This window comes from Dromiciops gliroides, chromosome 1, assembly GCF_019393635.1.
Source record: "Dromiciops gliroides isolate mDroGli1 chromosome 1, mDroGli1.pri, whole genome shotgun sequence".
Taxonomy (NCBI): domain Eukaryota; kingdom Metazoa; phylum Chordata; class Mammalia; order Microbiotheria; family Microbiotheriidae; genus Dromiciops; species Dromiciops gliroides.
The window spans coordinates 528122653-528150126 of NC_057861.1; the positions used below are offsets into that span (position 1 = coordinate 528122653).

General features: G+C 44.6%; 1 long non-coding RNA gene across 4 annotated transcripts; it reads right to left on the minus strand.

Moving 5' to 3' along the window:
* Nucleotides 1-3674: 3674 nt before the first annotated feature.
* LOC122741668 lies at nt 3675-27474 on the minus strand. 4 transcript variants are annotated; one of them, XR_006354867.1, is made up of 5 exons: nt 27149-27474; nt 21005-21144; nt 20114-20196; nt 5777-5993; nt 3675-5015 (listed from the first exon to the last, which is right to left on the minus strand). It is a non-coding gene; the product is annotated as an uncharacterized LOC122741668 (long non-coding RNA). The 4 variants fall into 4 exon arrangements; XR_006354876.1 differs by lacking the exon at nt 20114-20196; XR_006354875.1 differs by lacking the exon at nt 5777-5993.

The following is a 27474-nucleotide window of genomic DNA, read 5'->3' on the forward strand; positions in this document are numbered from 1 at the left end:
TAAAATGAAGCAATATTTGTAAAGTGCTTTGGAAACCTTAAAGTTTTATATAAATGTCGGCTCTTGTATTATAGTTATTAGGTAAGCAGGCGGCAGAGTTGGCTCTGTGTGTGTGTGTGTGTGTGTGTGTGTGTGTGTGTGTTTTGGACGCTTGTTTAGTTCCCAGCCATCCAGTTGTTTGAAAGAGGAGCCTGGAGGAGAATGGTTAAAATGGGGGAAAAAATAAACCACATCATTAACATGCATGCCATGTTCCTCCAGTAACATCACTGCAATGCCATCTTTTCTGTTTTTAAATCTGCAGCAGAGAGAGTCCAAGAGACAAAGAGACAGAGACAGAGAATGAATGAGAGATTGAGAGAGAGACATTGAGAGAAATTCTGAGACAGAAAGAGGAGGGGGGAGGGGGGGAAGAGAAAGAGAGACAGAGACAGAGAGAGACTCACAGAGACTGAGACAGAGAGAGAGACACACAAAGACAGAGAGAGAAAGACAGAGATTTTGAGAGAAATTCTGAGACAGAAAGAGGAGGGAGAGAAAGATGGGGAGGGGGGAAGAGAAAGAGAGAGACAGAGACGACAGACAGACAGAGAGATTGAGAGAAATTCTTTGACAGAAAGAGGAAGGAAAGAGAGATGGGGAGGGTGGGAAAAGAAAGAGAGACAGAGACAGACAAACACACACAGACAGAGAGACGAGAGAGAGAGATGACAGACAGAGAGATTGAGAAAAATTCTGAGACAGAAAGAGAAGGGGAAAAGGGATGGGGGAGGGTGGGAAGAGAAAGAGAGAGAGACAGAGACACACACACACATAAAGACAGAGACACACACAGAGAGGCAAGAGACAGAGAGAGACAGAGAGACAGAGAGACAGAGAGAGTGCTGCATTGTAAACTGAGCTTCTCCTAGGACCCTGGAAACATCAAGTGATTCTTTATGTGGCAACAGATTTGGTCCTGCCAGTCTGGGCCCCAGGTCCCCCCTCCCCTTCCTTCTCCAAGCCTGAAATTCCATCCACTTATCAAACATCCAGATAAGAGCCCTGGCTGGCCCTGAACCCTGGAAATCTGTTCCAATCCGAGCCCATCGTCTCTCTGGAGGATTTCTTTCTTCTTAAATGGTGTTCAAAAGTACCCAGAGCTTTTGAAAAGAGGCCTGTCCCCGGAGACGGAGATTAAAAAGACGAGTGTGGAATTGGAGTTCTAGAATTGGCTTTAACTTTTTTTTTTTCTTTTACTCCCCTCCGCCCGCCCCCCCCCCCCAATGGAGAAGAAGGCGGCATAGAGAGTGTAGTGTGAATCACTCGTTATTCTCCTCATGCAGCAGGAAACATTTCTGTGAGTATAATGTATCACATGGTGAGATCCTGGGTTAGCTCTAATTGCTTCTATTTGCATAATGAAGCTGGACTGAGCATCCTGCTGGTATTTGAAAGGAGAAAATCAAAATCAGCTCCAGGTAAACAGTTCCTCCCCCCCCTCCCCCCTTGTAATTTTGTCACTTGCTTCCTCTGTTAATGCTGAACACAGGCTCCCCCCCTTTTTGTTTCTTTTTTTCTTTCTTTCTTTCTTTCTTTCTTTTTTTTTACCTTCACTCTCTTTAGCAGACAGTGAAGCAAGCCCTGGAAATCCACTCTGTTAATCAGACTTAGCACTGAACCGCACCCAGGTGCAGCTTTCCTTCATCAGACAGGGCAGGGGTGGGGGTGGGGGATTCTTTTTTGGGGGTGGGGGGGAGAAGAGGAAAGAAAAGAAAAGGTTCAAGAGATCTCTCAGGATGGGCACTTGGGCTCCAGGTGTACTGATGGCCAGAATCAGGGTTTGCTTGGCATTTGTACTTGGTGCAAACAGTTATTAGCAGGAGGCAATTATGCCGAGTATGTGTTAGGCTCTTTCTTTCTTTTAAAGGAATTGTAACCTGTGGGAGGCAAAATGAAGTTTAGAAATCAGCTTCAAAGGAATCAGGCTCTCTACTGGGAATTGGTACAGATCTAATCCTGGCTTGGAAGAAGCTCTTAGCTTGGAGGAAGGCGTGCCCAATTTTCCCCAGTTTTCAAGCTCCCTTTCCTTTGGCATGACTGCTGACGACCACAGTGCTTAAAGGCCCAGGTGCTAAAGCTCCTCAGACTTCATCATCTCAAAGGTCCCTTCCAGGTCTCAAAATTCCTTGCTCTCTCCAGGAAGGAAGGAAGGAAGGAAGGAAGGAAGGAAGGAAGGAAGGAAGGAAGGAAGGAAGGAAGGAAGGAAGGAAGGAAGGAAGGAAGGAAGGAAGGAAGGAAGGAAGGAAGGAAGGAAGGAAGGGAGGAAGGAAGGGAGGAAGGGAGGGAGGAAGGGAGGGAGGAAGGGAGGAGGGAGGGGAGGAGGAAGGGAAGGAGGGAGGGAAGGAGAGAAGGAAGGAAGGAAGGAAGGAGAGAAGGAAGGAAGGAGAGCAGGGAAGGAGGGAGGGAAGGAAGGAAGGAGAGAAGGAAGGAGGAAGAGAAGGAGGGAAGGAGGGAGGGAAGGAAGGAAGGAGAGAAGGAAGGAGGGAGGGAGGGAGGAAGGAAGGAAGGAAGGAAGGTTGGTGCCCTGACATTAAGTCATTCCTCTCCAGGCCATTGGAGGGTCTAGTCTGATTAGGGCCATTTACCTTTATTAAGACCAGAATTTGTTTTCTTTCATATTCTCTCTTTCTCTTTCTCTCTCTTCTCTTCTCCCCTCTCTCTTTCCCCTCTTTTTTAGCCAAAGACAAACAGGCTTTGTGTACATGTTGCCCTATTCTCCACCATTGGGGAAAGGTAGAAGAGAAAGACATTTGGCTAGAGGCTAGGATGAGATAATCAGGTGCTCTCCAATCATCTGAAGGAAGGTTCTTTGTTGGGTTTTGGCGCCATCATTTTTCTTCTGGCCCATTGATTAATGGTGTAAAATGCAATATTTTCTTCCAGCCAGTGGCCTGAGATATCTGTCCAACCCATACCCTCAGTGGAATGCTGTGACAACATCTTAGTAATGGGAATATCTCCTCGTGATGCTGAGCCAGGCATTAAATAGATGAAATTTAAGATCTGACCAGTCTTAATGTTGAGATGGCCAAATCCTATCAGACTGTTACTGATCCAATTCTGTATTTTGGGGGTACAGAACTCTGGGAGACAGCTATCAATTTGTATATCAGATGACTGATTCCCCCCACAATTTTTTTTTTTTTTTTTTAGGCAATGGGGGTTAAGTGACTTGCCCAGGGTCACACAGCTAGTAAATGTCAAGTGTCTGAGGCTGGATTTGAACTCAGGTACTCCTGAATCCAGGGCCGGTGCTTTAACCACTGCGCCATCTAGCTGCCCCGCCCCCCACAATTTTTTAAATCTAGTCTAACCCCCTTCATTTTACAGATGAGCAAAATTCAGGCTCAGGGAAGTTAAATGACTGACAGTCAAAAAGGTAGCATGCATCAAAGGTGGGATTTGAATCAAAGTCCTTTGGTGACTAGTGTCAGTGCCCTGACTGCACCACTTCTTTTTTTTTTTCAGGGGTATTATTATTTTTTTTATTTATTTTTAAATAAAAGTATTTTATTATTTTCCAGTTACATGTAAATAGTTTTCAACATTTGTTTATATAAGATTTCCAATTTCCAATTTTTCTCCCTCCCTCCCCTCCCTTCCCCCCTCCCCCCCTCCCCTAGATAGCAGGCAGTCTGATATAGGTTATATATACATAATAACATTAAATATATTTCTTCATTAGTCATACTGCACCACTTCTTGAATGGATATGGCCTCCTAGAAGGAGGCAAGAAGTCATGGCCACTTGAACCCTAGATTCTCAGAGCTGAAAGGTATGAACTTGGCCTTAGAGATCATTCGAAGCAGGGCTTCATAACCTGGAATTCTGTGGTCCACCCAAGAGGTCAATGGATCAAATTTTTGGGGGTGGGGTGGGGTGGGGTGAGGTGTCTGTTAGCTTGAATGGGGGAAAAATTACATCTTTATTTTCACTAACCTCCCAACAGTCCCAGGATATAGTCATTAGATATTAGAGAACTGAAAATTTGAGAATTTCCTTAAATTATGAACAACATAATGTAGACAACAAATCTTTTGTTTGTTGTATGATAACAATCATTATTCTGAGAAAGGATCCCTAGTCTTCTTCCCTAAAACATAACCAAAAGAGTTTGTGACACACAAAAAAAGCATTTGATGCAACTCTCCTATTGTAGAGAAGGAAACTGGGGCATAGAGCAATGGGGAGAGAGCTGGATTCCAGTTTGAAACCCAGCTCTGCCACTCACCTCCCTGGGTGAGCTTAGACAAGCTTGAGAACCTTGATTTCCTTATGTGTAAAAGGAGGAGGTTAGAGCCCACGATCTCTGGAGTCTCTGCCAGCTCTAGTCAGACCATCCGAGGAGGCCCAGAAGAAAATTCTCTAAGCTAGAAGTCAGATGAGCTAGTCAATGGCTGGGGATGGATTTCAGAAACTGAAACACATTGGTCTTTCTTTTGCACCATCCCCTCTGTTAACTTAGATGCTGAAGGGAACTGCCCCTCTGCAGTCCTACCTCCCCTCCCCCCTCCTTCATCATCTGCTGTAGACTTTACAAGGCCTGATGCTGGTTAAGGAGAAAGTGGGCCCAGAAAACAAACAGAAGATCCAAGATGCTTAGCAGCCTGACTTCTCCAAACTCCACTGGGGGCTTAGGGGTGGCAAATCCTGGCATATTGACTTCCAGCTTCAGCAGGAAAGGGAGGGCAGATGAGTTAAAGAGTGAGGCACATTGTCCTGGCTGACAGGTCAGTAATGGGGCTTTTGGCCCACTGGAGGTCTATATTTATTTGTCTTTTAGTTCTCTTCTCCCACGAGAGTTGCTAAGACACAGCTCATTTTCACCAGGGCCCAGGGGTACAGTGGTCACATATTACTTTAAGCAGCTTTCTTCCTGGTGAGGTCCATAGGATGCTGCGAGTGTCTTCTAAAATGGTGGACTGTGTGGAACTGCCATCAGTTCTATGTTGGTTTATATTAATTAGGGTTCCTGAAACAAAAAATTCGAAGATTGGTTCAGAGAAATAAACAAACAAAAAAGCAACAGAAAACAAGGGTGCCAAGGAATGCCTTTTTTCAGTGGGACCATTGGTGCTATCCTTTATAATCCAGCTGCAGAGAGCTCCTGACCCCAAAACATGACCTTTTTCTCTAGGTCCCCTTAGACCAACCATTTTTCAGTGAATAAGCTGAGGGGAATGTTGCCTAAGTGCGAGTCAGGGGTACCACAACGAGAATACCTAGCTTCAACTTTAGTCCCAACAACGGAGAGAGTCTGGCTCCCCTGCAGAAATCACAAACATTTGTGGCAAAGGGTGCATCACCCGGATGGATCGCAAACCCAACAGGAAGCTTCGTGAGGGAGAGGATCTCTAAGATCCTCTAACAGAACTATAACTAGGGTGGTGTGATCAGGGCTTTGCCCTAGAGCACTAAAATTTGGAGGGTGCTGCCAGATCTTACAGTCCCTTGGTAGCACAGAAACAATAGAGCTTACCACTAATTTTGCAAGAATAGTTAGAGTAGGAAGCTATGATAGGGAATACTTTCTTCCCCTCCCCCTTCCTCCCCTCTCCACCCTGTAGCACTGCAAGTGGGCTCCTCAGCCTAACCCTGCCCCACTCCCCTTCCTTTCATGATGCTTGCCCCAGGTGCTGCTAGACACACCTCTGGCTCTCTCATGTAGTCAGGTGCCCCAGGGAACTATCACACTGAACAAGTGTGTTCTCCTAATAGGACCCATCCTTTTACCTGATTTGGGGAATCCAGGCTCAGCCTGGGCCAGGGCTGGCTAGCACTTTGCCTTTTCATACTGACTCATCCTGGCTTCCAGCATCTCTTCTGTTCCCCAAGTCTGCTCCATTTATGCATCAGTTTTGGCCCCAAACTGTCACCATGAGTAAGGGACCTTCTACCATCCACCTGACTCCTTTCTGATGGGGGAGAGAGGGGTAGAGTGGTGGCAAGGCTGGATGGGGAGAAAACATTTAAGGTCATTGGTGTTTTAGCTCAGACGTGTTTAGTCTAGAGAAGAGAAGACTTAGGGGGTTGTGATAGCTATCTTTAAATATTTATAGGATTATCCTATGGAAGAGGGATTAGACTGACTTATTGTGCTTGGTTCCGGAGGGGAGAACTAGCGCTAATGGGGGAAAGCTACAAGGAGGCCATATTTCAGCTCCACATAATGATGAATATTCTAACAATTAGAGGTGTCCGCCAGCAGAGTAGACTTTCTCATCAGATAGTGAGCTTCCTGTCACAGGAGGTGGTCAAAAAAGAGGAGAGCTAATCACTTGTTGAGGATGTTCCGGAAAAGATTCATCCATCGACCAGTTGGACAAGATGATGTTGAAAGCCCCTTCTAGCTCTAAGAATTTCTTTTTGTATTATTCTGTCTCTCATCTGGTTCATCAGCCAACAACAACAACTACAATAATAATAGTTTGCAAAATGCCATTCATAGATCATCTCATCTGATCTTCGAAACAATCCTAGGGTGTAGGTGCTCTTATTATCCCCACTTTGTGGATGAGGAAACTGAGTCAGACTGAGGTGAGGTGACACATAGACTAGAATCTGTGTGGTATGAGTCAACCTCAGGTCTTCCTGACTCCAAGTCCAGCATTCTATCCACTTATGCTCCCTAGCAAGACCTAGGGATCATGAGAAATGTATTTCGTTTTGGTGGCGCTTCTTGGATGGTTTTGGTTGGTAGGAAAGGGACTTTTTTTTTCAGTCTGGGGAATTGCCTTTCTCATCTTTCTGATAGAGCAGAAGAGACAATTTCCTTCATGTCCCACTGTCTGGTCATGGGACTCCTGTGTCCCTTCTCCTATAATGCACTTGCCTTTAGGTACAGAGAATAAAGAGAGAGCGTAACTATATTTTTCTTCCACTTTTTTTGTTTTGTTTTGTCTTTTCCTTTTTTTTTCTTCCATGTTTTTGATTTGTTTGTTTGGCTTCTGTGGCTTTTGTCTAGTTTTTTTTTTTAACTATAAACCCCTCAAAGGCTTGTAAGAGTCTTATAAGGTTACTCTGAATTTCTTAGTATTCTTTAGTGAGGCTGGGGGGCCCGGCCACCCCTCATTGTTTCAGTACAAGACTAAAACAAACCAGAGATGAGGACTTTCGACTGACTATTTCTACAATTCTCAAGTCCTTTTAAAGGCCTGCTGGCAAATCCAACTCACCCCTTTCCCAGCTGGTTCCCTAATTACAGCAGGCAGGATCGTGGCATCGTACATGTTGAGCTAGAAAGGACTTTCAAGGTCATTGAGTCCCTCCCCCCTTTAATTTTCTAGAGCAGGAAACTGAGGCCCCAGATGATAAGTGGGGAGTGGAGGGAAAGTTAAACAGAGGAATTCCAAACTAAGCACTATTGTACCTAAAACAGTGTACCTCAGGCCAATGGCTGGTTTCTATACTAGGGAAAATGCTGGGTGTTCTTCCTAGCCATGGGCAGCCTCCCACCCCTGTGGGGACTGGCTTGGGCTGCTTGAAGCTGCTGCCAGGCTGAGATACCTCAGTTCTCCCATTTCTAAATTGACTGGAGTTTCAGGAGGCAGGGGTTATCCAGGAGAATCCTGTGCACAAGAGAAAACCACCAGTCTCTTTTAGGCATAGGAAAAGGTCAGACTTTTCACTCCTGATAGAGAGAAAGAGTGAAGGATACATTCATTTTTTTCTTCACCAGGACTTCCTGGGTCCCACAGCAGCTCCACTGGGGCGGATGGGAAGAGATGGGAAAGAGAGAGGTGTGTGTGTGTGTGTGTGTGTGTGTGTGTGTGTGTGTGTGTGTGTGTGAGAGAGAGAGAGAGAGAGAGAGAGAGAGAGAGAGAGAGAGAGAGAGAGAGAGAGAGAGAAGGGGGCTGCACAGCTGCCTTCATGGTTTTTTTCAGGGCTTTAAAAGCATTAATTACCTTTTAATTCATGTCAACATGCCCCACAGCTCCTGCAACAAGCCCCTTTCTCTAAATGTTAGGAATATATTCAGCCATTAGCAAGGAAAGGCAGGATGGAGATGGGGCACTAATGGTTGGTCAGCCTTACATTAACCTTGGTTAGGAACTGGGTTGAGTTGGTTTTTGAGAAACCAAGTCCCCTAGCCCAGAAATGGTCTTCCCCTTTTCCCTCCAGCTGCAGGTCCTGCCCATCCTAGGGCTCAAGGTTTGTTCCAGAGCCCTACATCTGTAGGAGGCTTCTGTGGTGATGGAGTCAGGGACCAGTGGGTGTCGCTAGAGTCTATGGAATAGACTGGAGCTAGCTCCCCAGGAGAGTGCTGGATTTACTAGAACTAGCAAAGACCCTAAACATAGGCTTTTCGATTCCTTGTATAAACAGCCTTACTGTACAACAGCAGTCCCCTTTTATCACAGCTGTGCCTACCATTCGTATTTATGCGTTCTTCCTTGGCTGCCATTGTCCCGGCCACTAAAAGCTATCTGAACACACACACACACACACACACACACACACACACACACATACTGAGTGGGTGACCAGCCTTTCCTCCTCTCTAGAAGGTCATTTCTTTGGGGTTCTGGCTCCAAAGGTGGGACTGGAGTGCTTTTGTGACTCCTCAATCCCTGGATACGTAGGGTTCTTTGAAGGGTCCAGCTCTCCTGAGCTAACATGACCTAGACCAGAAGAATAGATTTGGCAGACTCTTCCACAAACTTGCTGCCATGACCTTGGATGAGTTCCTTCTCCTCTCTAGGCTTTCCTTAATGAGGGGGGTTAAATGAGATGTTGTCTACCTCACACCAATCTTGTAACGGGATGGAAGTGAGAAAGACAAGACACCAACAATGGTCTTTGTGTTCTGGCTGAGTTAGAGGAGGCCCTGGTCAAAGCAGAAGGTGTTTCACTAATATACTTGTTAGGGAAGCTGTGAATTAGACCAACTGTTCTAGATATCCATCCTTGGAATCCTGAAAGGAAAGTGACTCAACTGTCTAGGCCCTAGCAATCTATGTCTAGCAATCATCCCCACGACTGGTAATATATGCCACTGAAGCCAAAGACAGAAACAGAGGTACAATATATACCAAAAGATCCACAGCTACCTTCTTTGCAGTATCACAAGACCAGAGATTTAGAGCCGGAGGGGACCTCGGTAGAGAGCTAGTCCAATTCCATTCTACAGAAGAGAATTTAAGCGACTTGCCTAAAGAGGCAGAGGAAGGCTTTGAACCCAGATTTTCTGACTTCAAATCCATTGTCTTTCCCACTGCATTACACTTGAAACAAAGTGGGTACTCGTCCGTAGGGGAGTGACTAAAAAGAACTCCAATATGTGAATGTCATAGAATATTATTGTGCAGGGGCAGCTAGGTGGCACAATGGATAAAGCACCAGCCCTGGATTCAGGAGTACCTGAGTTCAAATCCAGCCTCAGACACTTGACACTAGCTGTGTGACCCTGGGCAAGTCACTTACCCCCATTGCCTCGCCCCCCCAAAAAATGTTATTGTGCAGGAAGAAATGACAAATAAAAGGAATTCAGAGACATGTGGGAAGATTTCTGTGGACACAGAATGAAATAAGATCTAAAATAATAGACAACATAACAACATAAATGAAAGATCACTAAAAGGAAGTCAGACTCAACATAATTGGAAAAAAAAAACCAGTGATGATCTCAAAGAACAGATAATAAATCATATATGCTTCCTTACTCTCAGAAAAAGTGGGGGACTACTAGGGCAGAGTGTTGTATATGTTGTCAAATGCAGTCACTACGTGGACTGCTTTTGCTTAATTTTTTTTCTTTTTTTTTTCCAGGGCAATGAGGATTAAATGACTTGCCCAAGGTCTCACAGCTCATAAGGGTCAAGTGTCTGAGGCTGGATTTGAACTCGGGTCCTCCTAAGTGCTTTATCCACTGCACCACCTAGCTGCCCCCCCCCCAATTTTTTTTTGTGTTATAATGGAGGGTTCAATCTGGTTGGGATGGGGGTAGAAAAATTACCATGATACAAAAGATAAAAGGCATCAATAATATATATGAACACATACATTGTATATGTATACATATATATATATGTATATATATATATTTAATCCATAAAATACTGACACTTTGCAGACTCTTCTGTTGTTCTGTTGAGGCACCTCTGAATTAAGAGTGAGATGGGGAAAGGAGCCCCATGGAACTAGCATGATGGAAAAGTGGCAGGCTGGGAATCAGGAGACCTGAGTGCTAATCTTGGCTATGTGATGCTGGAAAAGTTATTTGCCTTCTTTAAACATCATTTACCCCATCTGTGAAAATGAGTAAATGGGGAACTGGATTTGGAGTTGGGGAGGCCTGGGTTTTAATTCTACTTCTGATATTAGCTGTGTGACTCTGGGTGAGTCACTTAACCTCTCTCATCCTCAGTTTCTTAGGCTGTAAGATGAGGGGGGTTGGATTCAACAACCTCCCAGGACAATTCTAGTTCTAAATCTGTGATCTTGGATGTCCCTTTCTGTCTCAGAGGTCTAGCACTCAATGAGTGAGTAGTTGGGTGTTTTTTTTTTCTTTGACCCAATTCTCTCTGGACAGCACCACTACACAATGAGTTTAGATGGTTCCCATACCAACTCTTGTCTGTGGTAGAAGATGATGCCGAAGGGTCAATCTCCATGCACTACAAATAGCAAATAAAGCCACCATGAACTCAGGCACCAGACACCCTGCCCTGTGTATAGAGTTGCCTTTTACTGTTTAAGTCCCAACCTCTTGGTCCCCTCATCAATGTCAAGGCTACAGTTGTGGCTTAGCCACCCCTTCGGTGAATTTGAAATCAGCCTTATCATAGTACCGTCTTCCCATGATAGGGCTGAAGGAGACTCTAAAGATAAGCTAGTCTTGAGAGATGAAAAGTGACTTGCCCAAGGTCACACAGTGAGTGTCAGAACTTGGATTCAAACCCAGGTCTTCTCATTCCAGAGGTTCTTTTCATCATGCTCTACTGTTCTCTTCATTCTTTCATTACTTCACGCTTATGGCCCCCCAGCTCCTGAAGAGCAGAGGCTGTGGCTTCCCTACGTGCCATTGGATGCCAGATCTAAGTAGGAGCCCTGGGTGGAGGTTGCAAAGAGGCTAATTCAGGCCTGAGATAAGGAAAACCTGCCCCGTGATGACAACTGGCCAAGAGTGGAACAGGCTGCTTTGGGTGACTACAGACCTTCAAGCAAAGGCTGGATGAATCCTTCTTGGGTGTGTGGCAGAGGGAATTACTTTCCAGTTATGGCTTGGGTCAAATGGACTCTGAGGTGTCTTCTAACTCTGAGGTTCTGTGACCGGTGACTGGTGAGCAATTAACTAAGGTGAAGCTGGGGATCTCTAAGAAATGTTGTTAAATCTAGGAGTAAGCTGTGACTGGTTCTTCTTACATCTTCAGAGAGGCTGAGGACAGGTCCCCAGTAGAGATGTTTACAGTGTCTCTCCCTAAGGAGGTACCAAACCCTTCGCTTTCATGAGTGCTCAGCTGTGGGAAAATGGGGAAGCATTATTAGTCCCATTTTATAGATGGGGAAACTGACTCAGCACTGCTTATATGCCACCTCACCAAGAACTTGAGGTGATGTCATTGCAGTGGAGTCAGAATTCACTGGCAGTGCCTGTCTCCATAGCGTATAAGCCAACCGAAGGATATTTAACGTATTTGGCATCAAATCTGAAGTGTTTGGGACTGATTACATCAGGGCGGTCCCATTCTGAAGGTGCTTCCATTAGACCTTGGCATTAGATTGCAGGTAATAGATACAGCAAGAGAGCAGGTTATTACCATCCCCCCTGGGACTAGATTAATCAGTGCCTCTCACCCTTCCCCCAGCACACACGCTGCTATCCTCTGAACACATCACTGCCTTCCTGTGGAAAAGTGCTGAGTCTGGACCTTTTCCTAAATGAGTGCCTTCTGCAAACATCATTAGTTTATTTTTCTATAGAAAGAAAATTAAAGTTAAGGAGAAGGGTTGGCGAATTTACATGGGCAGGGAATGGATATTACACTCTTCCAGGGATCAATCCAAGACCAAAAACAAAATTTCCTGATTCATTTCCAAGAGGCTACGGGCTGCCAGTTCTGTCTCGGCCAATCATATTCTTGCTATCTAAGTGAGGGGATGGGGGAGCCCCTATTCGCAAAGGCCCCAGTGTTGGACTTGATGCTCTGCCTCTTCCCCACAATCAGACCTGATCTTGGCACTCTTAGAGAAATGAAGGAGCCTGGTGGTTAAGGGGCTCTGAATGAGGAAGGGGCTCCACAGTGCTTTTCCCTGTCCACCCTTGGAGTTGGTGCCCAAGTTCTTTCTTAGTGTCCCCACCGAGGTCAAGGACAAATGTTTCCTCTCCAGAGAATGCTGGGCAAATGGCACCAGGAGCATGGAGGATTTTTCTTCTCTCATCCGTCCTCTTAGGAAATTGAACCTTGTGGGTACCTGGGCTGGGAGGCCCTGAATATAGAGAGCAGACCCTTTCTTGGCTCCTCTGATGGCATGATTCATAGATGAGCCTCCCCCCGCCAAGGTCCAGGTCATTGGTGTCAGAGCAATCAGAGATGAAAAACCCAAGAGAGGCCAATTCATCCATCTCTCCGCTAGGTCAGGGCCCTGATGTCGCGTCCTTGGGCCCAGTGGAAAATAGGCCGTACGAAGAAGGAAAGTGCAGATGAAGCCAACGTCGTCCTGTTAGGGCATTTAGAAAGAAAAAGAAAAATCCATTCCTTACAATGTTAGTGCTAAAGATTCACTTCTGGAGAATGTGGGATGGTTCTGATGCTCACAGCTTGACAGCTTGAGATGCAAAGGAGATTACTTGACTCTTTCCAATCCAGCTCTCACCTGCCTGACTCAGTTTGTTGGGTTTTGGTTTTTTTTTTTTGGTGGTGATGCTTGTTTTTTAACTAGCAGGTAAATGAGTTCCTAATAGGTACATTACCGTGAATAATGGTGTTTCCCAAGTGGCCAGTTAGGTTAATTATAGGTGTGTGTTCATTAGGGAAATCCCCTGGGACAAATGTTCCACCCTCTGTCCAATAGGGAACAGAGTGATTTGAATCCAAACTAGATTGCAGGAATCTTTGGTAGGAGTGGAACCAGGGTGTGGCAGCTGAGGCATCTGCCTTGGGCCCACAGACTGTAGGAGGTGGGGGGGGGAAGACACTGGATATCATCCAAACTTTTCAGAGTGATTCCTCTAGGGGACGGGGGTGCCCCATAGAGAATCATTGCTTCAGCTCTAGTAAGATCCCTAATTCCTAACCCCACATACCACATACCCCAGATCTTGGGTACCAGAGAAACTTTCTTGGGTCCCTGCTGGTATGCTACACAGTGCAGCAACATGGGCAAATAAGAGGTTATGTTCATTTCACAAACATTTCTGCTGGTTTTAAGGGCACTGCTGTTTGGTCATTTTTTCAGTCTTGTTTGACTAGTTTTCTTGGTTTGCCATTTCCTTCTCCAGCTAATTTTACAGCTGAGGAAACTGAGGCAAACCAGAGTTAAATGACTTGCCCAGGGTCACACTGCTAGGAAGTGTCTGAGGTCAGATTTGAACTCAGGAAGATGAGACTTCATGATTCCAGGCCCAGTGTTCTAGCCACTGCCCATTTAAGACGCTAGGTAATCCCAAAATGAGTAAGACACAGTACCTGCCCTCAAGGGTTTTACAGTCTGTTTAGACACAAATAGCAAGGCAATCGCAGTGAGTTTCTATATAGAGATTAAGTGCTTAGTGTTCAGATCATAGGCTCAGTGAATTGGAGCTGGAAGAGGTCTTAGAAGCCAATCTAGTTCAACTCCTCCTTTCAGATGAGGAAAACTGGAGCTATGAAGGTTTAAAACTGAGCTCATATATAAGCGGTAAATAGCCAAGCCAGGATTCCAATTCAGGTCTTCTGACTCCATATCCAATGCTCCACCATGGGGAAGAACTCACCTCTGGGGAGGATGCTCAATTGATAGATTGATCCAAGAAGCATGAACAAGGCACTGGGGTAAAAGCCTGATGACCCCTTATCTCAAGGAGCTTATTTTTTTTTCCGGGGGTGATGAGGGCTAAGTGACTTGCCCAGGGTCACACAACTAGTAAGTGTCAAGTGTCTGAGGCTGGATTCAGGTCCTCCTGAATACTAGAAGCATGAAATGAGCCAGTCGGATTAGACTGTAGCATTTGTGGGAGGTGGAGAGAAGAGGAGGAGAATGTGTAATTAGCCTGAAAAGTCAGACTGAAGCCAGACTATGAATGGTTTTAAATACCAAACAAAAGAGTTTATATTTTATTCTAAAGGTAATAGGGAGTCACTAGAGTTTCCTGAGCAGGGGAGTAACATGATCAGATCTTGATCCAGACTTTCACTTGGCATCTGCCTGAAGGATGGTTTGAAGAAGGGAGGGGCCAGAGGAAGGGAGACCAATCAAGAGGATATCACAATATTGAGGGTGAGAGGTGATGAGCATCTAACCTCAGGTGAAAGACAGGCTTCACAGAGGAGATGGAGTTTGATTGGGCCTTGGAAGAAAGGGGAGGATTTCAGTTGGCAGAGACTGGGGGGCAGGAAATAAGGGGTGAGAACACCAGGCTGGAGTTGCAAGGGCGGGCAGGCTGGCTAGGCCCTTGGGCAGGAGTGAACAAGGAAATGCCACCACAGGTGTCTGTTCCATCTCCTTCTCCTGCCAAGATACTTCATCATGAGGAACACGGTGTCCTCAGCAGGGGCTGGCTGCTCTATCCGGAAGGACAAGCAGCAGCTATAAAAAGGGTGAGAGTATCAGAGACATGACTTCTGGATGCCTCTCCTAGGGCAAGAGAGAAGTTCCTTAAGGTTTCCCTCTGCTTAATTTACAGCAGAAAATTTATATCCTTTCCAGCTGTAGCAACATCCTGAATGCTAGGGTTGGACTACGCTTATCTGACCCATCCCTGAGAGGGAGGGAAATTTGATTAAAGATGATGATAAAGTATCCTAATATATTGTCTAAAGACAGTGTGGAGGGACAGTGGGGACTGGGTTCAGTCTCTAGATGTCTACTCTAGTATTGGCTACCGCCACCATGATCCGGGAGGCAGGGCAACGGAACTGAGGGAACAGGAAAGCAGCTCAGCCCCGACAGAAATACCAACCTCTCCCTGATTCTGACTGCCTGTTGGCAGCATAGACCAGCAGCAAGCACCTCTATCTCTGGGATGCTATTAGGCCAATTCTCAGGCTATAGTTATAGAGTGAGTATGTTGAAGGTGCTTGGGAGAACCAAGGGAGGTCCATCGGTGCCACCTGACCTGTGTGTGTGTGTGTGTGTGTGTGTGTGTGTGTGTGTGTGTGTGTCTGGCAAGACTCTTGGGCATTGTGTCACTGTATCCTGCCTGAGAAGTCCTAAGCACAGGATATAGCAGAGGGCTGGGCAATGATGGCTTTGTGTCACAAGCAACAGCTGGGACCATGCCAATACTTTCTAAACCCTCCCCTGGTCTCTCAGGTGTGCCTGTGTCTGAGCCATGGGACCCTGACAGACACTTTAGCAACCACAAACCTTAAGAGCCAAGCTATCTTTCCTCTTCCCAGGCCATCCTCAGCTTCTTTAAAATATTGATTTAGTACCTGCTGTTTAGGAGGCGACATTAGGCACTATGGGAACTACAGGAAAATATAAGGCACGGCTTCTGTTCTCAAGGCACTTACAGTGTCGTTGGGGAATAAGGTTTAAATAGATTAAAAATCAGTCAATTGAATCCTCGATCTAGAGCTGGAAGAGATGTCAAAGGCCTTATAATCCAATACCCTCATTTTACAGATGAAGAAACTGAGGCCTAGTGAGGTGGTTAAGTGACTTGCTCATATTCACCCAGGTAGTAAACAGAAGCATTCAAAAAAAGAATACAAGGAATGTCATAAGGCTGCTCTGAGCAACAGTCTCCCAAGGGAGCAGTTGTTGCTTAATCACATCCAACTCTCTGCCACTCCTTGTGGGGTTTTCTTGGCAAAGATACTGGAGTAGGTAGCCATTTCCTTCTCCAGCTGGTTTTACAGATGTGGAAACTGAGGCAAACAGGGTGAAGTGACTTGCCCAGGGTCACACAGCTTGTACGTGTCTGAGGCTGGACTTGAACTCAAGAAGATGAGTCTTCCCGACTTCCCGGCTGTCACTCTATGCACTGCACTACCTAGCTACAATCCCTCATCCCACCCCCCAAGTGAGCAGTACATACAAACAGGATGGAAGATCTGATGTTGGTGATTCCTGTGGCTGCAGTCATCTGGGGTGGCTTAATAAAGGTGTCGGTACTTGGGTGAGGCATGAAGGATTATGATGGATGGAAAAGAGGAGGGAGGAGGGAAGGAGATCTGTTGTTGGAGATGAGGGAAGGGAGAGGCATATGTGAACAAAGGCAAGAAACTTGTTTAGGGGAAAGTTGAGGTATCCAGCCTGGCTAAGATTAGTAGGAGATAAAGACTGAAAGATGGGTAGGCCCCAGATTACAGAGGACTTCCAGAAGGAGAAAGCCTCAGGCCTTCCACATCAGTGTATTATTACCCCCAACCCACCATTTTCTGGGCAAGGGGAGAAAGAGGAAGATATCACTGAGGCTGACTGTGCATTCTTTTCAGCTCTGAGCACCCTCTACTTTTTCATCCTCTCCCTCCAGACAAGTTCCTGCTCTGCCAGCACAGCCCCCTCCCCCCACCTGCCCCCAAGCTTGGGGCACTAGGACCCTGAAACCGCTGAAGGCCCCCAGAGCCCAGCTACGGTGGAGCAAAAGATTTCAGTTAAGGTTAAAGGGAGGCTGTCAAGATAAAAATCACATCTATTTCCATGTCCTCTCTGGTGTTATTAATAACCCTCCGGATTATTAATGCTGAAATAATTTTTGCTCTCGCTCTGCAGTCAATGATGTTTACGGGTGGGGGGGGTGGTTCTTTCTTTTTTCCTTTGCTCTCTCAGATGGTGAAATTCAATTAGGCTGGTGCATGGGGGTGTAGCTCTGGTCTGGTTTGCCTTTGTGCTCCCCTGGGTGCCAGTCAAAGGTTGTAGGAGTTTGACTTTCGAACATTTAAATTAAAGGAGGGGTCAGGATGGTGGGGAGAGAGAAGAAAAGTAATTCCATTATTCGGTTTTCTAAAAATTTTTTTTTTTATTTTGGGGGTAACCAAATCGTCCCTGGAGACCTGCTTCCTTCAATGTATCTTTTAAAGAAAGTACATGGGGAAGGAGAGTTGGTGATTTTGACCTTAGGTTCTTTATCATCTTTTAGCTTTAATTGTGGTCATTTTTAGTTCCCTATGAAGTGGCTATAGAGGCCTCACAAAGCCCTCCCATGGGCCTCCAGGAAAGATTGTGTCTTTACTGGATGGGCTTTAGAACATGCAAGGAATATCCCCTAAAGGGAAAGAGAAGAAATGTGCCACTGGTCTCAGTAATGAGGGTCCCGGCCTCCCTGACATTAGTCAGCTTCCTTGGGATGGCTCATCATCTCAAGGAAGGATAGAAAAATGGCCCCAACAGCCTCCTTCCGCCCCGGTCTAACCCTGTGTCCCTGTGTCTCCTGCTGTGTTCCTCATCCCCCCCCCCCCCACGTTTGCATCTGTAATCATTCTGGAGCTGAGCTCCGCCCGGCCTGCTGAGAATGGACGCCCATTAAATCCACACACTTAACTAAATGCACTGTCTGTAATGAAGCAAAACGCGGAATGACCGCTTACGACACCAAATAGAACAATAATAACTGCTCAAAATGGCTCAGACTCCTTGTCCTCACTCTTCCACACATCACAAATAACCATTCAGGGCTAACACTGACATAAACAATTAGTGAGAGATGTCCCAAGATGAAGAGATCAGGCTTGAAGGTAAGGCTTCTAAAGCATCCGGGGATCTATGGTGTTTAGAGAGAAAAGGGACCTTCCCAGATCAGCTTGTCCAACTTTCGTTTGACACATGGGGAAACAGAGATCTTCAGAGGGGAAGTGATTTGCCTGGGGTCACACAATCTGGTGTGACTAGGAGAGTCAGGATTCAAACTCAGACCTCCTGGTCTCTCCTCTCCACAGAGGATGCTCACAAATTTTGCCAAGCTGTCTGCCTCTGTTACTTCTAGAACATTCTTCCTCCCTTGTTCTCCTTGATCTTCCTCGAACCCTTATCTACTCTTTCAGCACAGAGGTCCTAAAGACCCAGCAACTAGATTCTAGCATGAGTTCCTAATCTTGTGTCAGTAAACTTGGACAAAAAGAAAGAAAGCAATTAAGAACCTCTGAGCTATCTCCTCAGCTTTTTACCTGTGAGACCCAGCCCTACTGGAATGGCTCCTGACTGCTTTTACTGAATGTGAATTGTTTCCTGTTCTGTACAACAAACCTGTCCTTCTTTGTAGAAGGTGAAAAGGGAAATACAAATCAGTCAATCAACAAACACTTATTAAGAACCTACTGTGTGGATGTATGGATAGATAGAGAGATAGATAGACAGACACAGATAGATAGATAGATAGATAGATAGATAGATAGATAGATAGATAGATAGATAGATAGATAGAAAGATAGATAGCATTTATTGTACATATTTATTATTTGGAAGAGGAAGGAGGAGCAGCGAGGTGTATCAGGAAAAAGCTCTCTCTAGCTGAGCCTTGAAGGAAGTTAAGTGTTCTAAGAAGCAAATGTAAGGGAGGAGAGCACTCCAGGGATGGGGAACAGCTAATACAAAGGCACAGACTCTGGAGATGGAGCACTTATGTGCAAGGAATTGCAAGGAGGCCAGGGTATCTGATTCAACCAAGCAGACAAACACAGTGGATTAAAGTAGAAGACTGGAAAAGTAAGAAGGGGGCCAGATTGTGAAAGATTGCAAATGCCAAATGGAAGAGTTTGATCCTGGAAGGCCTAGGTAGCTCCTGGAGTTTATCAAAGGGGTGGGAGGTTACATGGTCAGACTTGCTCTTTAGGAAAATCACTTTGGCTGCTGAGTGGAAGATGGATTGGGGGATAATGCTGAAGATGTTTCACTAGGCCAGAACGGGTATGGGCCAGGACAATGTAGAACATGGTGCTGTATGGGGCGTAACAGTAAGTAGGTAAAATAACCTTTGGTTCCTGTTGTAGAGAAACTTAATAGTCTTTATTCATTCACATGAGAAATGCCCCAAAGAAGCACAAAGTGCTTTGAAATCTGATGGAGAAGTCACCCTCCAGCTGGGAAAACTCGAGCCAGTGGGAACAATTCTGTTTCTACTGACTTACTTCCTAGGAATTCTGATGGTGAAATCTGAAAAGCAACATTCCTGGCTTTGATTCAATGTCCTATTCCCAAAGACAGGGGATCCATTATTCTAAAAATGCCTCCGAGTCAGCTGTCTCACATCCTCCTCCAGAGTAGCTTGTGCCTAAGCCCACCACAAGTGAATTTGTCTCTTCACATCTCTGGATTCTCTAGTTGAGATTGAATCTCCTATTTGCTTGCCTTACCTCCAGGTCAGCCAGGTCCAAAATGAATCTATTGCAGGTCTATGGAGGAAAGTGGGCTTCTTACACTTTTTCTCTGTTCCAAGTGTTTAGTTCATCCCATCATTTTTCTTTAGCCTTACGTGAACTACATTCAAGACTGACTGGAGAGAGTGTGTGTGTGTGTGTGTGTGTGTGTGAGTATGTGTGTATATGCTGGGGAGGAATGCAGGGATCACAGGATCAGGAGCTTGAAGGGACTTTCAAATCATCATCTCACCCAACCCCTTCATTTTACAGATGAGGCCCAGAGAGGTTAAGTGATTTGCCCAAGGTTACAAAGAAAGCTAGGATGTTGAACCTAGGTCCTCAGAGTTCAAATTGAGGGCACCTTCTACTTCACTCACCAGGCTGCCGCTAGCGACTTTGAGAAAAGCCTGAGTTCTGTCTATTAGGGCAGATGGCATGATGATAACTTTCAGTAGAGGAAACAATGATGGGGAACCCTGAGATTTCCTATGCATCATTTGGGATCTTTGCAGATATATAATAATAACTACTCATATTTATGTAATGCTTCAAGTTTTACAATGTTCTCAGCAGGGCTCACGCTTTCCTCATTTGAGGACGTATTTCTGGTAACTAAAAATTCTATTACCTGGATTCCTGGCATCTTAATCCTCCCTCGGTGTTTATTGCTTCCCAGGCTGGTAAAGTCATCCTGTTGATTCCTTCATCAGTCTGTTTGGGAATCCACATTCACAAGGAAGAAAGATCAGAAAGGATTTTCTTTTCTTTTTCTTTTTTTTTTTTTTAATTTAATTTTACCCAAGTCTCCAGTTGGTAATTCAAAGGGCCATACTGTGGGGATGAGATTGTTAGGAGGACCACAGATGTATGTGTATGTAATTTGCATGCAATGTACATATGAGTGGCGGCATATGTTGTAGAAATAGTGCTCAGTTTGGAGTTAGGAGACCTGGGTTTGGATCCAGAATCTGTCATGTCCTAGCTATGTGACTATGGGCAAATCACTTACTCCCTCTGAGCCTCAGTTCCCTCATCTGTTTAGTTTTTTTTTTTTAAGTGAGGCAATTGGGGTTAAGTGACTTGCCCAGGGTCACACAGCTAGTAAGTGTTAAGTGTCTGAGGCTGGATTTGAACTCAGGTCCTCCTGACTCCAGGGCCGGTGCTCTATCCACTGCGCCACTTGGCTGCCCCTCCTTCATCTGTTTAAAGGGGACAACGATCTAGTTCACTAGATTGTTGGGAAAAATCCTGTTGTAAAAGTTAAAGCACTGCACAAATGTGGATTGTTATTATTATATATCTATGAAGAACCTAGATGTTGCTCAGGTAACCTCAGATTTGCCCATCATTCTTTCCTTCACTGAAGGGATCATTTCTTGAGGATGTTTTTCCTTCTCTGTCCCTTCCTCTTCACTGACTATCACTGACCCATAGAGAGTAAGGAGACACATGCACAGTCAAAAGAATTACAGGTATATCTCTGTGTGTGTGTGTGAGATGCGCGGATGGGTAAGCTCACCAGAAAGTTTAACCAGGTTGCCAGTAGCCCTTGGAACCACAGTTTGAAGCATTGCTGACCTGTTCTGCTTGAAGGTGCTTCCCTGTATTTCCAAGGCTTCTACTGAACAGGAATCAAACTTGAACATCTTGGCTTGGCTCCTGGGCATGTTTCAAGGATAAAAATATCACACGCTTTAAGTCTTGCCAACAACTGATTTTTATAAAAACCAAACTCCCAAATCCCCATACACAGCAAGAAGAAACCAAAACAAACAGAGGAAGCCGGTGCTTCAGAGGAGCATCTTAGCTCAGTTTGGCTGCTGAGAATCCTTGGGGGGTCACTTTAGGGAAGAAGAAGATAGTAGATCCCCACTTCCTCAGAGAACCTCCTTTGGGGGTTGGAATGTAGGTCAGGCTCATTGATGACACCTTTGTGTTGACATTATCAGTTAGGACTGGTGGCAGTCTCTTCATACTGACATTGTGAATGATAGTCTATCAGTGGCCCCTTTTTTACTGACCCTTTGTGGTAACACTGAATTAAGTTGGATGGTAGCTAGAGGCAGCTAGGTGGATAGAGTTCTGGGCTTAGATTCAGGAAGACATAAGTTCAAATCCAGTCCCAGAGACTTATTAGGTATGTGACCTTGGGCAGGTCACTTAGTCTCTGTTTGCCTCAGTTTCTTTGACTGTAAAATTGATAAAATAGTAGTACCTACCTCCCAGGGTTGTTGTGGGGATCAAATGAAATAATATGGCACATAAGAGATACTATATAAATGCTACCATCATCATTACCATCATTACCACCATTGATCGTATGGACATTATAGGTTAGGATCCATGGTGTCACTTTTGCATTGGCGCTTTGGTTAGGGTCAATGGTGATCACCTTTGTGGTGACATTGTATGTGAGCTGTAAGTGGCACCTCCTTTGTTGTGATGCTGTAGATTGGGGCAGTGGTAATATAACTCTGGTTTGGTGAGGTTACCTTGGTGACCTGGTGTAGGTTAACTTTGGGGGTGACCCTTTTGTGATTGTGATGTGGATTAGGTTTGATGGTGCTCACTTTGTATTGATACTGTAGGGTTGGATTACTGGGTTTATCTTTGTGTTAACATAAATACAGAGAAGCATGAAAAGATCTACATGAACTGATGAACAGTGAAGTAAACAGACCCAAGAAAACAATATATGCAGGAACTGCAACAATGTAAGTGGAATGGCACGCCAAAAAATCAAAAGCAAATGCTAATAAAATTATAAAGATCTTGTTATATTAAAAAGATCTCATATCACCATAAAGATCAATCAAATCAAATCAATCAACATTATAAAGACCTTGTCTTATTATAAAAATCAATCAGGACTAAAATGAAGAGATATGACAAGATACCTTTAACCTACTCCTTGGTAGAGACGAGAGGTCTGTGGGTGTTACACATTGTACATGTTTTTGTGCTGATTTTTTTCCTGGCTAAAAAAAATGCTATTTGTCATATAAGACGACTCTCTGGAAAGGGGAGGGGTACTTGGGATAACCATAGTTATGTAATAAATAGAAAATACTAATAAAAAATCATCTTAAAAATTGTAGGTCAGAGGGGCAGCTAGGTGGCTCAGTGGGAAAAGCACCGGCCTTGGATTCAGGAGCACCTGAGTTCAAATCCAGCCTCAGACACTTGACACTAGCTGTGTGACCTTGGGTAAGTCACTTAACCCTCATTGCCCCCCACACAAAAAAATAATTGTAGGTCAGGATAGATGGTGACCCTTCTGTGTTGATACTCTAAATTATAGTTGCTGTTCCTTTTATGGTGACACTGAGGGTTAGGGTGGCAGGTGGCCTTCTGTTGTTGTTCTGTTGGTAAGGGTTGGTGGTATCATGTTTATGATGAAAACAAACAAATAAGGGCAGCTAGGTGGTGAAGTGGATAGAGCACTGGCCCTGGAGTCAGGAGCACCTGAGTTCAAATCCGGCCTCAGACACTTGACATTTACTAGTTGTGTGACCCTGGGCAAGTCACTTAACCCCAATTGTCTCACAAAAAAACCACAAATAAACAAATTCTACCAGAAACAAGGGGGAGAGTAAGCTTCAGGATCCCTTGAGGTTGGTGCAAGGTGTCCTCACCTTATATACACCTTAGAGGTAAAGTTCTTTACCTCCCGTGGCTATTATAGAAAATCAGTTGGGATGGTCATGGTCTGGGCATTACTGGAATTGTTACTTCCCCTCTTTGGGCCCAGCTTCCTCTTCTGTAAAATGAGGGCTCTGGAAGGTCCTTTCTAGGCAAATATTCCTCTAAACTCAGCATCCATTTCAGAAGTGCCCAACTTAAGAGGGCTTTGAGAATACAGCAATATAAATAGGGAAAGAAAGTAACAACATATCCTTATGAAAAGGACTAAAGAACTAGGCCTATTGAGACTAGAAGGTCTTAAGGCAACTTAATAACAGTCTTTCAGATTATGAAGGGTTAATAATATACAGTAGTGTAAACAGCTGCAGAAAGCACAAGATAAAAGGAAGTAGGCTGAAATACTAACAAAAGAGATCCACAAAGTCAGAGAGTTTTGGAGTGGGAAGGGCCCTAACAGACCATCTGGTCTGACTTAACATAGACATCCCTTCAACACCTGATCAACCAGTCTCTATTTGAACACTTCCGGTGTTGAGAATCGCATGAGGCAGCCTATTCAATTTGGGGGGGGGGGGGGGTGGAGTGGGGCAATGAGGGTTAAGTGACTTGCCTAGGGTCACACAGCTAGTGTCAAGTGTCTGAAACCAGATTTGAACTCAGGTCCTCCTGAATCCAGGGCCAGTGCTTTAGCCACTGTGCCACCTAGCTGCCCCTCAATTTTTTAAATGTTCTTTTAATTAAGAATTTAATCATTATTAATAAACACAACAATCTCAATATGGAAATAACAAAACTGAGGACTGTATATAAAATAACTTCTCATCTAGTATTTTTTAAAGTATCTATTAAGTTGGGTAAGTTAGTTTGTGTTACCTTCTGGGTGTTTTTGTTTTGTTCTGTACATTTGATTAGTGTTTTATTAATGCTCTTTTCTTTCATTTTTTGTATTTCTGTCAACTCCTACTAACTCTCTTTTGCCCCATAGAGGCTCTCTCTTGAAGTCAAACAAAACAAATCAACAGATGGGTCATATCCAAAAATGTATGTCCCATTCTGCATCTCTAGTCCATTCCTGTGTCTTCCCTGGCTGAGGCTGAGGCATGCTTTATCATTACTCTTCTTAACTAACAATTAGCCTTTCAAAGTTGTTTCCTTTTCCATTATTGTGCTCATTGTATATATTGTTCTCCTGGTTCTACTCACTTCACTTTGCATCAGTTCACACAAGTCTTCCCAAGTTACTCTGAATTCTTCATATTTGTCATTTCTCCAGGCATGATAATATTCCAACACATTAATATACCACAGTTTGTTCAGCCATTCCCCAAATGACAGGCACATATTTGTTTCCAATTCTTTGCTACCACAAAAAGTGCTTCTATAAATATTTTTGTTCATATGCAGCCCATTCAATTTCCACCCAGCTCTAACAATTAGAAAGTTCTTCCTTATACCAAAATGAAATCCACCTCCCTGTAACTTCCATCCATTCCATCCTAGTTTTCTCACCCCCCCACACTCACTCCATACATACCCCATTGGCTACAGAAGCTAAGACTAATCCCTTTTCCACATGGGTAGCCCTGGAAGTATTTCATAGACCCAACAAGTCCAAAAACTGAATTCAGTCATCTTTCTTCAAAACCCTCCCCTCTTCCCTTTCACAATTGAGGGCACCACCATTCTTCCAGTCACCCAAGCTCCAAACCTTGTCATACAATTATACTCTCCTCACGTATATAAATCTGTTGCCAAGTCCGGTCGATTCTACCTATGAAACATCTCTTGTATACACTTCCCTTTCTCTCTTTGAACACAGCTTCCACTTTGGTGCAGGCCCTCATCATTTCATGCCTGAACTATTGAAAATAGACTTCTGCTTAGTCTCCTTGCTTCATGTCTTTCACACCAGTCTATCCTCTGCTCAGAAGCCAAAGAGACCTTCCTAAAATGCAGATCTGTCCATGTCACCTCTCTGCCCCCTACACAATAAACTCTGATGGCTCCCCATTACTTCTAGGATTAAATATCATACCCCCTCTGGCTTGTAAAGCTCTTTTGGGGGGTTGTTTTTGTTTGTTTGTGGGGCAATGAGGGTTAAGTGACTTGTCCAGTGTCACTCAGCTAGTAAGTGTCAAGTGTGTGAGGCCAGATTTGAACTCAGGTCCTCCTGAATCCAGGGATGGTGCTTTATCCACTATGCCACCTAGCTGTCCCCACGCAGAATATTTCTTGTTGGCACAAAGTTACTTGTATGTTGACTCCTCTATTAGAATAACCTCCTGGAGGGCAGGAACTGTCTTCAATTTTTTCTGCATCTTTACTGCACAGTGCCTGGTACAAAGTAGCACTTAGTAAAATGTTTCTTGACTGATTGACTGACTGGCTGACTGACTGATAGAAAACATCTGATCCAAACCCCTCGGTTTACATAAGAGGAAACTAAGGCCCAGACAGTTTAAGAAACTTGAAACCAGCTACGACAAACCTATTAAGCAGAGGTGTTCTGGAACTAATGCAATTTGAAAATTTTCAATGTGATCATTTACTTATACCTTGGACCTCGGAAATCAGCTAACAGGACAAAACAGGACTCAGTTTATTGGTTTGTGATCGTCTGGGCTTAAAAAAAATGAAAGTGAAAATATGAATAATGCAAAATAAACTTTTAAAAAGTGTGTCCAGCATATATGTGTAGGTGTGTGGTTTTCAGAGAGTTCCTAATTCTTTTTTTTTTTCCTTCTTCAGGATAAACAATCCTAGTTCCTTCAACCACAGTGATATGGTTTCTAGATCACTCACCATCCTGGCCACTTAAGTGAGGACTAAGAATAATTTCTCAGTTCTGACTACAATAGTAGCAGGCTGTCACATGCTTCAGTTTTCACTCGAGTCAATAAGTCTTTATTGAGCATCTGCTCTGTCCCAGGCTTATGCCTAAGTGAAGCAGGCCTTTGTGTTGGCCCCCACTGATGATCCCTTTCCTTCATTCAATAAGCTTTTTAAAAAATGCCTACTTTGTGTCACATACTGTGCTGGCTGGGGGCCATGGAGACACTAAAGAAAAAAATTAACAGTAGCTGCCCTCGAGGATGTTACAATTCTATTCCTCCTCACATATAGGTTATATCTGAGCCTATATTGCAACATTATGTCACAATGTCTCTTTTATCTTTTTAAACAACTCAAGCCTCATCTTCTTCAAAAAGCTTTCCCTGACTGAGACAAACCAATCACCAACCTTCAAAATTAATTTCCACTACACTCTCCCCCGAAAGGCTAGTCCTGGAAAGATCACATAGGACTTCATGCATTATTGATTCATAGCTACCCTGGAATGCCCGGTATTAAGGCCTTTGCAGGTAATATAAACACCTGTCCCTATCACTAACAAGAATAATCATTAATATAGCATTTCAAGATTTTAAAAAGTTTTCCTGAAAAGATTGGTTAGTACAATCACCCCCATTTTACAGATGAGACTCAGAGAGGTGAGTGAGATGCTCGTCTCAAGACCACTATTAAATGTAGGTCAAAGGATATGACTACAAGTCGTCTCCCCTAGGCCACGGCTGTTTCCACAATCTCGGAGATCGGTGTTGCTAGTGCCTTAGCTACATTCGGACGTGAATGAGGAAAAAGGAGTCGGAGTTGGATGGCCTATGAAAGCCGCAGGAGGTGGGGAAGAGGGATGATCCAGTAAAAACCTTTCCCCCTTATCCCCAATCACACTTTTGATCTAACCCCCTCCAGCCTCTGTCAGGGTAGAGTTCATTATCTGTTGTAGGTTCCACGGGTACTGGCTGTATGTTCAACAGAAAGAAAACAGGACACCTTTCACGAGCCCCCGCAGGCTGTGTTCCAGTGCAGGGGAATAGAGAACTTGTTTTGACTGGTAAACTTATCCGGGGCACAGGCGGAGGAGAAGGGAGCTCGGCGAAGCAGCAACAGCAGCTGCAGCAAAAAAAAAAAAAAACAACCCAACCCAACCAGCCCCAATCACCTTCCGCACACTCACCTCCCAAGGTAGAAAAGACTTGAGTCTTGCAATCGAGGGAGAGAAGTAGAAAAAGAAATCCCTCTCTGTAGAGGGGAAGGAGGAGGAGGGGAAAGTAAAGAAACAGGGAGAGAAAGAGTTCATAATCACATCTACAGCAGCTGGGGAGGTTGGGGGAGGGGGAAAACAAAGATCGCAAATTCCCGCCCAGTTAGCAGCCCGTTGGAAGTACCGTACGCCTTTGCCTCTGGGTGATTAAAGGGCTCAGGTCTCTTTAAGATCAGGGCTCAACCAAGTAACCTGTAGCTGGGGCTGGAGTTTCCAGAGGGAGGAGGACAGTGTTTACA